Consider the following 13,898-nt stretch of genomic DNA (forward strand, 5'->3'; position numbering starts at 1 on the left):
TAATATGCTTTTTTTTATTCTTCCTGCCAAAATGGACAATTTCACATTTTCCCACATTCTACTCCATTTTCCAGACCTTTGCCCACTTCTTAACCTATCTAAATCCCTTTGTACCCTCCTTATGTCCTCTTCATAGCTTACATTCCTACCTATCTTTGTGTCATCAGCAAATTTAGCAATCATATCTTTGGTCCCTTCATCCGAGTCATTTATATAAATTGTAAAAAGTTGAGGCCCCAGCACTAATCCCTGTGGCACACCACGCATTACATCTTGCTAACCAGAAAATTACACATTTATGCCTACACTCTGTTTCCTGTTAGCTAGCCAATCTTCTATCCATGCCAATATGTTACCTCCTACACCAGGAGCTTTTATTTTCTGCAATAACCTTTGATGTGGTACCTTAACGAATGCCTTCTGGAAATCTAATTACAGTGCATCCACCGGTTCGCCTTTATCCACAGCACATGTAACTCCCTCAAAGAACTCCAATAAATTGGTTAAACATGACTTCCCTTTCACAAAACCATGTTGACTCTACCTGATTACCTTGAATTTTTCCAAGTGCCATGATACAACATCTTTCATAATAGCTTCTAACATTTTCCCTAAGACAGATGTTAAACTAACTGGCCTGTAGTTTCCTGCTTTCTGTCTCCCTCCCTTTTTGACTAAAGGAGTTACATTTGCTATTTTTCAATCTAATGGAACCTTCCCTGAATCTTGGCAATTTTGGAAAATTAAAATCAACGTATCAACTATCTCACGAGCCACTTCTTTTACGACCCTAGGATGAAGTCCATCAGGACCCGGGGACTTGTCAGCCCACAATTCCAACAATTTGCTCAGTACCACTTCCCTGGGATTGTAATTTTCTTGATTTCCTCCCTCTCTTCCATTTCCTGATTTACAGCTATTTCTGGGATGTTACTTGTATCGTCTATAGAGAAGACCGATGCAAAATACATGTTCAATTCATCTGCCATTTCCTTATTTTCCCTTATTAATTCCCCAGACTCACTTTCCATAGGACCAACACTCACTTTGTTAACTGTTTTCTTTTTTTAAATAACTATAGAAACTCTTACTATCTGTTTTTATATTCCTAGCAAGCTTTCTCTCATATTCAAATGTTTTCCTCCTTATCAATCTTTTAGTCATTCTTTGCTGTTTTTTATATAACATCCAATCTTCTGACCTGCCACCCCCTTTGCGCAATTATATGCTTTTTCTTTAAGTTTCATACTATCTTTAACTTTTTTAGTTAACCGTGGATAGTGGGTCCTCTCTTTGAAATTTTTCTTTCTCGTTGAAATGTATCTATTCCGTGTATTCTGAAATATCCCCTTAAATGTCTGCCACTGCATCTCTATTGACCTATCCCTTAACCTATTTTGCCAGTTCACTTTAGCTAGCTCTGTTTTCATGCCCTCATAATTGCCCTTATTTAAGTTTAAAATAGTAGTCTTGGACCCATTCTTCTCTCCCTCAAACTGAATGTAAAATTCCATCATATTATGATCGCTGTTCCCTTTTTTTGGGAATCATGATTTGCGAGTTGCCTCGTTAGTTTCAATCGAGGTCGGCTGCACATAAATTTGTTGCATGCACCTCATTTGCATGATTGTAGCGTGCGGCTGAGCAGGTCCCAGGCTACTCTTAAAGGAAGACTGTCCCTCCTAAAGGGAAGTTGCACTGAAAAATATTGGTGGAATTTAAATGATGGAAAAGTGAACACCATGGCAGACGTAATGGATGCAGTGCTAGAGGCATTAGTGTTGGAGCTGGGCAGGAGGAAAGATGCCATGGTTCTGCGAGAGCCTGGAGGCCCTCAAGGACGACCAGAAAAAGGACTAGGAGAAGGTGACCAGAGAGGTCAATGTCCGGCATCTGGACCCAAGAACCTGGTAGCAGTGTCACAAGAAGTGTAATGACCTCATGTGGGTGGTCAAGGTCAGTGAATGCATCTTCACATGACATCTCCTACCCACCACATTACCAACCTCTCACGATGCTCAATGCACCACACCCCCATCACTCACCCAGCAGCAAACCCTGGTACTCAGGACTCGCACCTAACATCAATATATTTCACCTCACCCTCACACACTAAACAATGCTGTCAGCCTCACACCCACCTTTTGTTGCATCCACATATCTCCAGATATTCAGCTAGCACATGCACATTACCTAAACACATGCAACACAATCACTGACAATCTGTCCTCTTTCTTGCATGACAAGGTGGGACTAAATAGAAGGGAGCAGATCAGAACCAGCAGGGGACAAAGACGCCTCCATCTCCTGAGCCCTACAGAGGAGATGGTTCTCAGCATCATGGGGCTAGCTGCAACAGAGCCTTTCCATCCAGCACTGTTGGGAACATCAAGGATGATGGCATATTCCTGTCTTATGCCCCTTCTCAACATCCAGCTCACCCTTATCCTGTTATCTGGCATGAAGTTCATGCTGCAGTTAGTGTTACCATAGACCTCTTGCTTCCCACCTCAAGCTTCCCCTTCTGATTTCCTGCATTCAGACACCCAAGAACTGTGTCTGCCCAGCCATAGCAGCCCAATGATGAAGAGAGAGAGAGAGAGAGAGCAATAGCACAGCACTGATGAAGAGACCCCATCACTTGGCTTGCAATTGTAACCACCAGCTCAGATACTGGCACTCCATGTACATTATATGTTTGTTTAAAGTTGGGATCAACAGATGGTGAGTCATGCAGGCATGAGTGCCTGCAGCCAGGCAAGTTTGTAAAGCAGAGTTGTCCAACATACGGCCCGCGGGCCAGGATCTGGCCCACCAAATGTTTCCATCTGGCCCGTGAGTGTAAACTGTTCCTGGGGCCATTCCTCATCCTCACCATGACTGGAGGTGAGAAATTTCCCTTTGTCAGTCTTGCTTTTAAACTATTGCGCTGTCAGTTTCACAGGTGACAGCTGCTGACTCTCACACAGTTGCAGAGAGTTGAATCTCTTTTAAAGTACTTTTAAAAGTCAGTTCTTTTAAAAAAGATCATTGTCCGTTTCACAGGTGACAGCCGCTGACACCGGGAACAGCCGTTTCCCAACAGACTCAGGGTTTTCTGGCAGGCTCGGATATTTTTTTTCAAAAGCTGGCCAGAGAGATGGGGGAAGAGAAACGGGGGGCACAGAGAGGGTGGGGAACACTGGAGACACGGGGGTGGAGAGAGACAGAGAGAGGGGGGAGAAGGAGAGAGAGAGACAGACAGACAGAGAGGGGAGAGAGAGTTAAAGAGTCATTTACTTACAGGCCATATATCCATCGAGCCTATGCCGGCTCTCCACGGAGCTATGCAGTTAGTCCCACTCCCTGGCTCAATCCCCATAACCCTGTAGGTCTATTTCTCTCAAGTGGCCATCCAATTTCCTTTTGAAGTCATTGATCATCTACACTTCCACCACCCTTGTGGGCAGCAAGTTCCAGGTCATTACCATCCGCTGCGTAAAAAGGTGCTTCCTCATATTTCCCCTGCATCTTTTGCACGGGATTTTCAATCTGTGCCCCCTAGGCCTAGAGATGAGTGGAGAGGGAAGAGAGAATGAGACACACACACGCACACGCACACACGCACTCACACAGAGCATGGGGAGAGGGGGAAGAGAGATCAAGGTCTCTCCTGAAAGGCGGACATCTTTCCAGAATACTCTGCATCGCTACATCAAGTGTGCAGACAGAGACTGACTACTATGTCACTAAATCACTTTTCAATATCGTGATGAGAAAGTGATGAGACAGTAAGTCAATAAATTAGTCTTCTCATTTCAAGCTTCTTCACAAAAATGCACATTTGTTGCTTTTATTTGTAAGATAAATTTTTAATGCCTTTATCTTTTGAAATTTGCTCAACGGCCCCCTGGGCTGAGCAAAAAATCGCAATTTGGCCCTCCGTCCGAATAGGTTGGACAACCCTGTTGTAAAGAATAGTTCGTTTGTCAGCTGCACAGAGGGCGAGGTTGTAGATGAGTTCTGCTGCAGAGGACTTAAATGAGAACCACGATGGGGTGCCATAAAGAAGAGAACTGAACTACATGCACACCAAGATGCTGGGTGCGTTGCCTGGCCTGCCTAGCAGCCTCCTGTCACTGTCAAGGAGCTGGAAGGAGTCTGGCACCACATTGGCAGAGAAACAAGGCGCAGAGCTTGCTCTCTCCTCAGACTCTGCTCCATCTTCCTGCTATGATGCAGACTCAGAGGCGCTGCCATTGCTGCCTCCATACCTGTTGCAGCTTTTGTGTAGACAAATCACCAGATCTGCTGCCCTCCCTGTCAGGATGTAGCAACACTCTCTGGCAAACCCAAGAACTCACCACAGCACCTTCAAAGACAAACCAGAGTACTTCCATGCACTTTGCAATAGAAGAAGTTCTGAATAATTACCTGCAATTTGGGTGGCTGGCCCTTTAAGGAACCTTACTATAGGGCCCACCTTGCATCTCTGTGCCTGTTCCTTGCAGAGAGACGTACAAATACATTTCCCAGATCTGTATGGTTCAAATTTGATATTCTGGCCTCACATCAACAATTTTACTGTGTGACATCAGGATATTGTCGATTCACAGCCTTCCGGCGCACATTGGGGACACCCCTGCAAGTGCCCTTTTACTAATGGAAGACCATGCAAGCTGCACAGAAAGCAGCAGGCGGAAGATTGCTTCAGCAAAACGGCACTACTGAAATGAATTGCACGCCCATGGAGATTAAAATAAAACATAAGAAAGCTTATGATAAATTTCAGGGTCATAGTACAGAAGGGAACCAAGCTGAATACAGGAAATATAAAAGAGGGCTTTTTTAAAAATTCATTCATGGGATGTGAGCATCACTGGGAATGCCAGTATTTGTTACCCATCTCTAATTGCCATTGAGAAACGAAAAAGGAAATAAGAGGTGCAAAGTGAATGTATGTAAATAGATTAATGGGTAACATAAAAGGAAACCCAAAAGTCTTTTATAAGCATATAAATAGTAAAAAGGTGATCAAAAGAATGGTGGGTCCAACTAGAGACCAGAGGGTAAAAGCAAAATACTGCGGATGCTGGAAATCTGAAATAAAAACAAGAAATGCTGGAATCACTCAGCAGGTCTGGCAGCATCTGTGGAAAGAGAAGCAGAGTTAACGTTTCGGGTCAGTGACCCGATGAAGGGTCCAGCATTTCTTGTTTTTATTTTATATTAGAGACCAGAGGGTATAGCTAAGGCATTAAATGAGTACTTTGCATCTGTTTTCTCTGAAGAAGAGGATGCTACCAATGTCACAAGTAAAGAAGGAAGTAGCAGAGAAATGTTGTAGGATAAAAGTAGCTGAAGAGGAGGTGCTTAAAAGGTTGGCAGCGCTCAAAGTAGAAAAATCAACCGGTTTGGATGGGATGCCTCTCAGGTTGCTGAGGGAATGTTACATCACAGTTCAAAAAAGGATAAACTGGCAATTACAGGCCAGTAATGTTAATGGTGGGGAAATTTATTAGGACAATAATCCAAGACAAAAGTAGTTGTCACTTGGAAAATGTGGTCTAATCAGTGACAGCTAGCACACATTTGATAAAGGCAAAGTGTGTTTGACTAACTTGATTGAGTTATTCTGTGAAATAACAGGGAAGGCCGCTAAAGGTGGTGCAGTTGATGTTGTGTATATGGACTTTCAAAAGGTAATTTTATAAAGTAGCACATAATAGACTTAATAGCAAAATTGAAGCCAACAGGATTAAAGAAACAATGGCAGCATGGATATAAAATTGCCTAAAGGACAGAAAGAAGACAGTAGTAGTGAACTGTTTTTTTTCAGACCAGAGGGAAATCTACAGTGGCTGGTATAAAGACCACTTCTCCTTTCGATAGGTATTAATCACCTGGACTTGGGTATAGTCTTGGGAAGGACATCGACAAACTGGTGAAAGGGCAGATACATGGCAGATGAAATTTAACACAGAGAAGTGTAAATGATGCATTTTGGTAGGAAGGATGAAGAGAGCCAATATAAACTAAATAATACAATTTTAAAGGGGGTGCAGGGAGTCTGGACAATTTGAGCCGGTATCAAAAAAGCATTCAGAGATTCTTGATTTTATGAACAGTCATAGATTACAAAAGCAAGGAAGTTATGCTAACCCTTTTTAAATCACTGGTTAGGCTTCAGCTTTGAGTATTGTGTCCAATTCTAGGCACTATCCTTTCAGAAGGATGTCAAGGCCTTAGAGAGGGTGTAGAAGAGATTTACCAGAATAGTACTAGGGATGCAAGACTTCAGTTACGCAAGAGAAGCTGGTTGTTCTCCTCATAGCAGAGTAGGTTAAGGGAAGATTTAATGGAGGTGTTCAAAATTTTGAAGAGTTTGACAGACTACTTAAGAACAAACTGTTTCCAGTGGTAGAAGAGTTGGTAACCAGAGGACACAGATTTAATGTAATTGACAAAAGAACCAGAGGTGAAATGAGAAGAAATTATTTTACGCAGCAAGTTATGATTTGGAATGCACTGCCTGAAGAATGGTGGCAGCAGATTCAATAATAACTTTCAAAAGGAAATTGGTTAAATAACTGAAGCGGAAAAATGTCCATAGTTATGGGAATAGGGCAGAAGCACCATGGTCTGAATGGCCTTCCTCTGTGCTCTATCATTCTATCATTCAATAATTCTATAATCTTGTGCCTAAAATTTTTAATTTAAATCTTGGTTTTATCTCATAACCAATTAATTCAATTGCTGCATCATTTCAAGTTTATTTTACTACTGATGCTATTATCATCCAAAGAACAAACCAGCATATTGTTGCTCCCTCTTTATTGTTTCACATTTACATGGAATTATATAGAACATCTCAAACCAAACTGCTTATTGTGGAGAGTCTTCATATTTGAAAGTGCAAATTGGAAAGGAAAATTGGTAGGCTTTGCATATACGTGCACAAATGAAATGCATCTTAAATGCATTGATAGTGGGAATGTTTACTTGGTGAGATGCTGAGAGCCGGTAGCGGGTGGGCAGTGGTGCTGGTGTCCAGTAATGTGTGGAAAGTCTGGATTTCCTCGCATGCTATGAAGTTTTAAATCTTTTGGCCTGATAGGTACCCACCCAGGTTAGTTTGATTGACAGGTTTCGTTTCCAGTTGGGAGGGGTGCACCCTGGAGGAGGCTGCAGGACCTGGTAGGACTGCTTTTTGTTCCTGTTCTTTGAATCAGATGTTTGTAAGTTGTGCTGGTCTTGTGGTAGGTATTAGCAGTAGTAGACTTAACTCCTGCATTTCATCCCTCTTGCATTTTGGAAGGCACTCCAGATTCTTACATCTTGAGTCCAGCACTGTTGCTATTTTTAGCAATGAGAGATTGGTGATTTATCTGCATTTAGTTAAGTCTGCAGTGAAAGTTCTTAAACAATCTCTAACAATCCTAATCAATTGAGACAGTCATAGCATAAAACAAATGGCACAATGTGCCTAAAACAATGGAGCTGGAAACAGACATCTTCCCCCTCCCCACATAGCTTGGCCCATACTAGCAAGGCTTCCAGCTTTTGGAGTTTGTTAAAGCAGCAGGAGTGGGCACTGCTAAAATTGTGCTTCTGAAGAGCTAATGTGGCTGTGATAGCAAACTTATTTCTGAGCAGTTGCTGTACCATCTGAAATGTGCAGTTTCATCTAGTTGAAGCATCTGGGATAAGTTATCTTGTCCTAGAAATTTGATTGTACTGGAAAATGCACGGGGGCAAGGCATGTGCTTGTTCACATGGTTTCAGGGGCCATGTGTAAAACTGGTGCTTGTAGCTTATTATACTGAGTCGAGGGCAGGCAGGTGAATAAACTGATGTTATAATATCTGTAAAGATCTCGGAACTAATTGTTATGTGTAAGTGTTCCAGGAGCCCATATTCACAGCTGCACTAGAGAGTCATGTGACATTTTAAAAATTAATTTGTGGGACATGGGCATTACTGGCTATGTCAGCATTTCTTTCCCTAATTGCCCTTGAACTAAATGGCTGTTAGGCCACTGCAGAGGGGCAGTTAAGAGTCAACCACATTACTGGGCCAGACGATATAGTAAACCAAATGGATTTTTAAAACAATCGACATGGTTTCCTTTAGACTAGCTTTTTAAACTCCAGATTTATTAATTAAATTCAAATTTCACCATCTGACGTGGTGGGACTCGAACCAATGTCCTCAGAGCATTAGCCTGGGCTCTGGATTACTACTCCAGTGACATTACCACTACACCACCACCTACCCTTAACACTACACCAGTCTATAGGCAGTCCATACCAGACAAAAAAAAAGCTTGAAACAAAAACAAGAAATGCTGGATTCACTCAGCAGGTCTGGCAGCATCTGTGGAAAGAGAAGCAGAGTTAACGTTTCGGGTCAGTGACCCTTCTTCGGAACTGACAAATATTAGAAAAGTCACAGATTATAAACAAGTGAGGTGGGGGTTGGGCAAGAGATAACAAAGGAGAAGGTGCAGATTGGACCAGGCCACATAGCTGACCAAAAGGTCACGGAGCAAAGGCAAACAATATGTTAATGGTGCGTTGAAAGACAAAGCATTAGTACAGATTAGGTGTGAATATACTGAATATTGAACAGCAGCAAGTGCAAACCTGAAGAAAAACAACCTGAAAAAAACAGTGGGTAAGCAAACTGAACAAACTAAGATGAAATGAAATAAATGCAAAAAAAGATTGTAAAAAATGTAAAAAGGAATGTAAAAAAAAAGGAAGAAAAAAAATTACCACCTCGTCCCCGTCCCAGGGCACCTTCCCTTGCAATCGCAGGAGGTGTTATACCTGCCCATTTACCTCCTCTCTCCTCACTATCCCAGGCCCCAAACACTCCTTTCAGGTGAAGCAGCGATTTACTTGTACTTCTTTCAATGTAGTATACTGTATTCGCTGCTCACAGTGTGGTCTCCTCTACATTGGGGAGACCAAGCGCAGACTGGGTGACCGCTTTGCGGAACACCTCCGCTCAGTCCGCAAGCAGGACCCTGAGCTTCCGGTTGCTTGCCATTTCAACACTCCCCCCTGCTCTCATGCTCACATCTCTGTCCTGGGATTGCTGCAGTGTTCCAGTGAACATCAACGCAAGCTCGAGGAACGCATCTCATCTACCGATTAGGCACACTACAGCCTGCCGGACTGAACATTGAGTTCAATAATTTCAGAGCATGACAGCCCCCCACTTTACTTTCATTTTTAGTCATTTTTAGTTATTTTTTCTTCCTTTTTTTTTACATTCCTTTTTACATTTTTTACAATCTTTTTTTGCATTTATTTCATTTCATCTTAGTTTGTTCAGTTTGCTTACCCATTGTTTATTTCAGGTTGTTTTTCTTCAGGTTTGCACTTGCTGCTGTTCAATATTCAGTATATTCACACCTAATCTGTACTAATGCTTTGTCTTTCAACGCACCATTAACATATTGTTTGCCTTTGCTCCGTGACCTTTTGGTCAGCTATGTGGCCTGGTCCAATCTGCACCTTCTCCTTTGTTATCTCTTGCCCAACCCCCACCTCACTTGTTTATAATCTGTGACTTTTCTAATATTTGTCAGTTCCGAAGAAGGGTCACTGACCCGAAACGTTAACTCTGCTTCTCTTTCCACAGATGCTGCCAGACCTGCTGAGTGGTTCCAGCATTTCTTGTTTTTGTTTCAGATTTCCAGCATCCGCAGTATTTTGCTTTTAAAAAAAAAGCTTGAGCATTTCTAAGTTTAAAGTGTGATTATTTCTTACTTATGGGAACCAGAAGGCAACCGGAGACAGAATATGGTGGCAGGAAGTGTCTGTGAGTGAGCCTAACACATTTTAAACAAATTTAATGCTGAATTAGTAAAATCAACCTAAATTTTTGCCAGAAAGAGAAAAAAATGAGTGAATTGTGCAAAAATGAAATATGAAATATCAGCCAGCACAGTAATGAATGCACAGCTACAGCCCATAAGGAATTGAGAAACTGATGATGTCATGGAGGAATTTGAGAATTTAAACATAAGTGCTGATTGACATTCAGTAGTTTTCTAAAAGGCACGAGTGATGAAGAGAGGGTCAGCTATATCCTTCTGTGGGCAGCAGATAAAGGATTAAGTTTGTTTAGTAGCTGGGAGCTGAGTGAAAAGGACAGCAGAAACCCAGACATCGGGCTGAATTTATATACAACTTCAAAACGTGCGTGGTGCACGCACAAGACGTGCACCACAGAGCCACCGTGATCTTTCGCGCGGCAGCTCATTAGCATGGAGGTGGCAGACCACCCACCCCTGATGACGTAGAGGGGGTGAGCGCACCATCCCTGGCAATGGCGTCCGGCACCATCATTTGAAAGGGCTTCAAGCCCTTCAGGGCCATTTAAATATTTAAAGGGACAGGTTTATCAAAAGATTAAAATAAAATTTTATTCACACTTCCAATCCCCTCTCCCACCTGCCCAATGAATAATCCTTTTATTATTTGTCCTATCCCCCCAAAAAAACTGAGTTTACGATCACGGCTTTTCCTCCCAAAACTTCTTTCCTTTAACTTTCAACCCCTTCCCACCATCCCCTCTGTTATGACCGATCGCTGAAGACAAAGCCCCCAATCAAAATATATGATTCTGATTGTGGTGGGACAAACACACTGTCAATTCAATCCAGTCCCTCCACAGATCGCCGAACATATCACTTTAAAATTTCCAAACTAAAGAAAACCACAGCCAAACTGAACCATGTATTAACCCCTGAATGAGGCAAACCAAACCAGGTATCTTTAGATCAACAAATTAACTGTTTATTGGAGAAAACTAAATTCTTCAACACTACTAAGATATAAACAACATTTTTTTTAAAGTAACAAAGTCCTTGCAGATTTATACTCCTGCCTAAGTGGAATCTTCCAATGTGGAACAGTCCAAGATTGCTTGAAGTCCTTGCCGCCATCAGATGGGGGGAAAAAAGGTTCTTCAACAGTAGGACAGTCAATAGTCTAGTTCAGCAGTTGAAGTGATGCTCTTCTTCTTTTCCAGCGATGAAGACAGCAATTACAGTTCAGTAGTTAAAGTAATTGGTTATTTTATTTTAAGAAATTAAACTGACTTGAAGCTTCTTTAAAATTTTGAGAGAGTATAATAGGGTTTAAACAGACAGAGGGAGAGCTCTCTTATTTCCTTCAGTACATGCTGGCAAACAGTCTGTGTGTCTGTGTCTGTTAAAAGCCAATTTTTCAGCTAGTTTCAAAAATTAATCGCAACATTGGCCGGAATTTTACTGGGCAGACAGCAGCCGGACTCTGACGTAAATGCCGGTGGCGAACCCGCTTCCGCCCAGCCTGGGGATCCATCCTGTATTTTACGGGTCCCCAGGCTTCAATTGGCCCGAGGTGGGACTTCCACCCACTTGAGGGAGGAGGTCCCGCCTCAGTGAGCTGCCAGCCAGGCCAGCAGCTCTTAGTCTCAGCGCTGCCACCGGGAGCGGTGGCCACTGCTGGGACTGCAGCCCAGCCGACCGAAGAGGATACCAAGGAGCCGAGACTGAAGGTAAGTTTGGGTCGCCTCACCAGGGGGATCAGTTGTGCCCTGGTGAGGATAGGGTTGTTTGGGGGGAGGGGGCGTCTTGGATCCTGGGGTTGGGTTGGGAGGTGGGGACGGCTCTCAATTGGGCACCTTGTGCCCGACTGCCATTCACCCCCCCCCCCCACCGGGGTGCGGAAAGGCCGGCAGCTATAGCTGGGCGGCCTTTCGCATCCCCGGCACACCCGCTTGCCATGGTAAAATACCCGTGGAGGCGGGCGAGGGCCCTTAAGTGGCTGTTAAGTGGCCACTTAAGGGTCTTGATTGAACTCGGGCGGGCGGGCCATTTCTCCGCCACCACCACCCGCCCCCCCCCCCCCCGCCCCGCTGGACCTCTGTAAACTTGGTTGGAGGCGGAATCGGGACGATTAGGCCTCCCGGAGCCTGGTGCTCAATTTTACGCCGCCCCCACGCCACCATCCGACCCGCTGGGGCGGCGTAAAATTCCGGCCATTATATATTTAACCTCAGTCTCTGAGTGGCTGTATCCAAGGCAACCAGGATGCACGTTTTAAGCTGGTTGGTTCCCACTCTGTATGGTTGTATCCAACAGCAACCAGAATGCACATTCTCTAACTCCTGAGGCTTGCTTGTTCTTAAAGCAGTACTGATCCTTTGCTGACTTAAAGACACACGGCAGATCCCCCCACCACCCCCCCCACAAAAAAGTAAAATCATAATACCTCAACCAATTGCGTTCATTTTTTCTGCTCCCCTCTGCCCTGAAATATTCACTCCTCACACCCCCACCCCCCGCACCAGTGTCACGTCTCGGATCTCCGAATGGAGATCCAAAGGCACGGGAGTTCTGACCTCCGGCTGGTATATCAGCGTGGGATGGCTGTCGGGACAAGTATTTATGCATTGATATAAATTTATTTCAATATTTAAATGAAGGCTTCGCTGCCTAGCAGCGGGGGACCACTCTGAAGCCTCGTCGCCGCCAGTAAAATGGGGCGGGTCCTTCCTAGTTTCGAGGCCTGTGGTGGGCCTCTCCCACAAGTATTTGTGGGGCCCCCCCGCCACAACCCCCAACGTCAGGGGGCTGGTAAAATTCAACCCATAATCTTTGAAAAATTCAGCACCCATCTCCAGCCAAAATCAAATCATCGGATCGACCAATATGAATTTCAAGGTTTCAGACAGGAATTAGGTGAACCCTTTGACAATTTCCTAACAGGATTGAAAAATGCAGCCAAAAAAAAGTAAATTAAAAGACACGGATGAAAGGCTATTATACTCTCTCAAAATCAGCTAATTTGGGGTACTGCACACCCTGAAGTACAAAAAACTCTAATTGGAAAGGACAAGCTCATGATATCACAGGCCGTAGGCACTGCCAGAACACATGAAGCCATGAGCAGACAGATGAAGACACTGACTGCTCAAACGGCTAGCCTTCAGTTAAGCCACATGAAAGGCAACAAGGTTGATGCAGTGAAACAGCAACAGAAGAATGTACACCAGAGAAAAAGACGTGCAGGAGCTTTGGACGACCACATGAATTCACAGACTGAAGGAAATATCACACATAAAGATCAATCTGCAGAGCTTGAGGAAAGGCCAATCATTGGGGAAAGAAGTGCAGAACAAAGGAAGAAGGTGGTAGATCAGAGACAGAGCAATAGGGCAAATGGGCAGGAAAAGAAACCAAAATGTCCATACCCTGGAAGATATTGAAAAGAGCGCAGAGTGCTGGGAGAGGCTTCATTGAAAAGAGTGCAGAGTGCCGGGAGAGGCTTCATTGAAAAGAGCGTGGAGAGTGGGGACAGGCTTCATTGAAAAGAGCATGGAGAGTGGGGAGAGGCTTCATTGAAAAGAGCTGGGAGAGTGGGGAGAGGCTTCATTGAAAAGAGCTGGGAGAGTGGGGAGAGGCTTCATTGAAAAGAGCTGGGAGAGTGGGGAGAGGCTTCATTGAAAAGAGCTGGGAGAGTGGGGAGAGGCTTCATTGAAAAGAGCGGGGAGAGCGCGGAGAGGCTTAACTGAAAAGAGCGGGGAGGGGCTTAACTGAAAAGAGCATGGAGAGTGGGGAGAGACTTCATTGAAAAGAGCTGGGAGAGTGGGGAGAGGCTTAACTGAAAAGAGCATGAAGTGCTGGGAGAGGCTTCATTGACAAGAGCACTGAGTGCGGTGTGAGATTTCATTGAAAAGAGCACGGAATGCTGGGAGAGGCTTCATTGAAAAGAGCATGAAGTGTTGGGAGAGGCTACATTGAAGAGCGTGGCGAGCGGGGAGAAGCTTCAGTGAAAAGAGCATGGAGAGGGGGGAGAGGCTTTACTGAAAAGAGCGCAGAGTGCTGGGAGAGGCTTCATTGCAAAGAGCGCAGAATG

Source organism: Heterodontus francisci, chromosome 1, assembly GCF_036365525.1.
Source record: "Heterodontus francisci isolate sHetFra1 chromosome 1, sHetFra1.hap1, whole genome shotgun sequence".
Taxonomy (NCBI): domain Eukaryota; kingdom Metazoa; phylum Chordata; class Chondrichthyes; order Heterodontiformes; family Heterodontidae; genus Heterodontus; species Heterodontus francisci.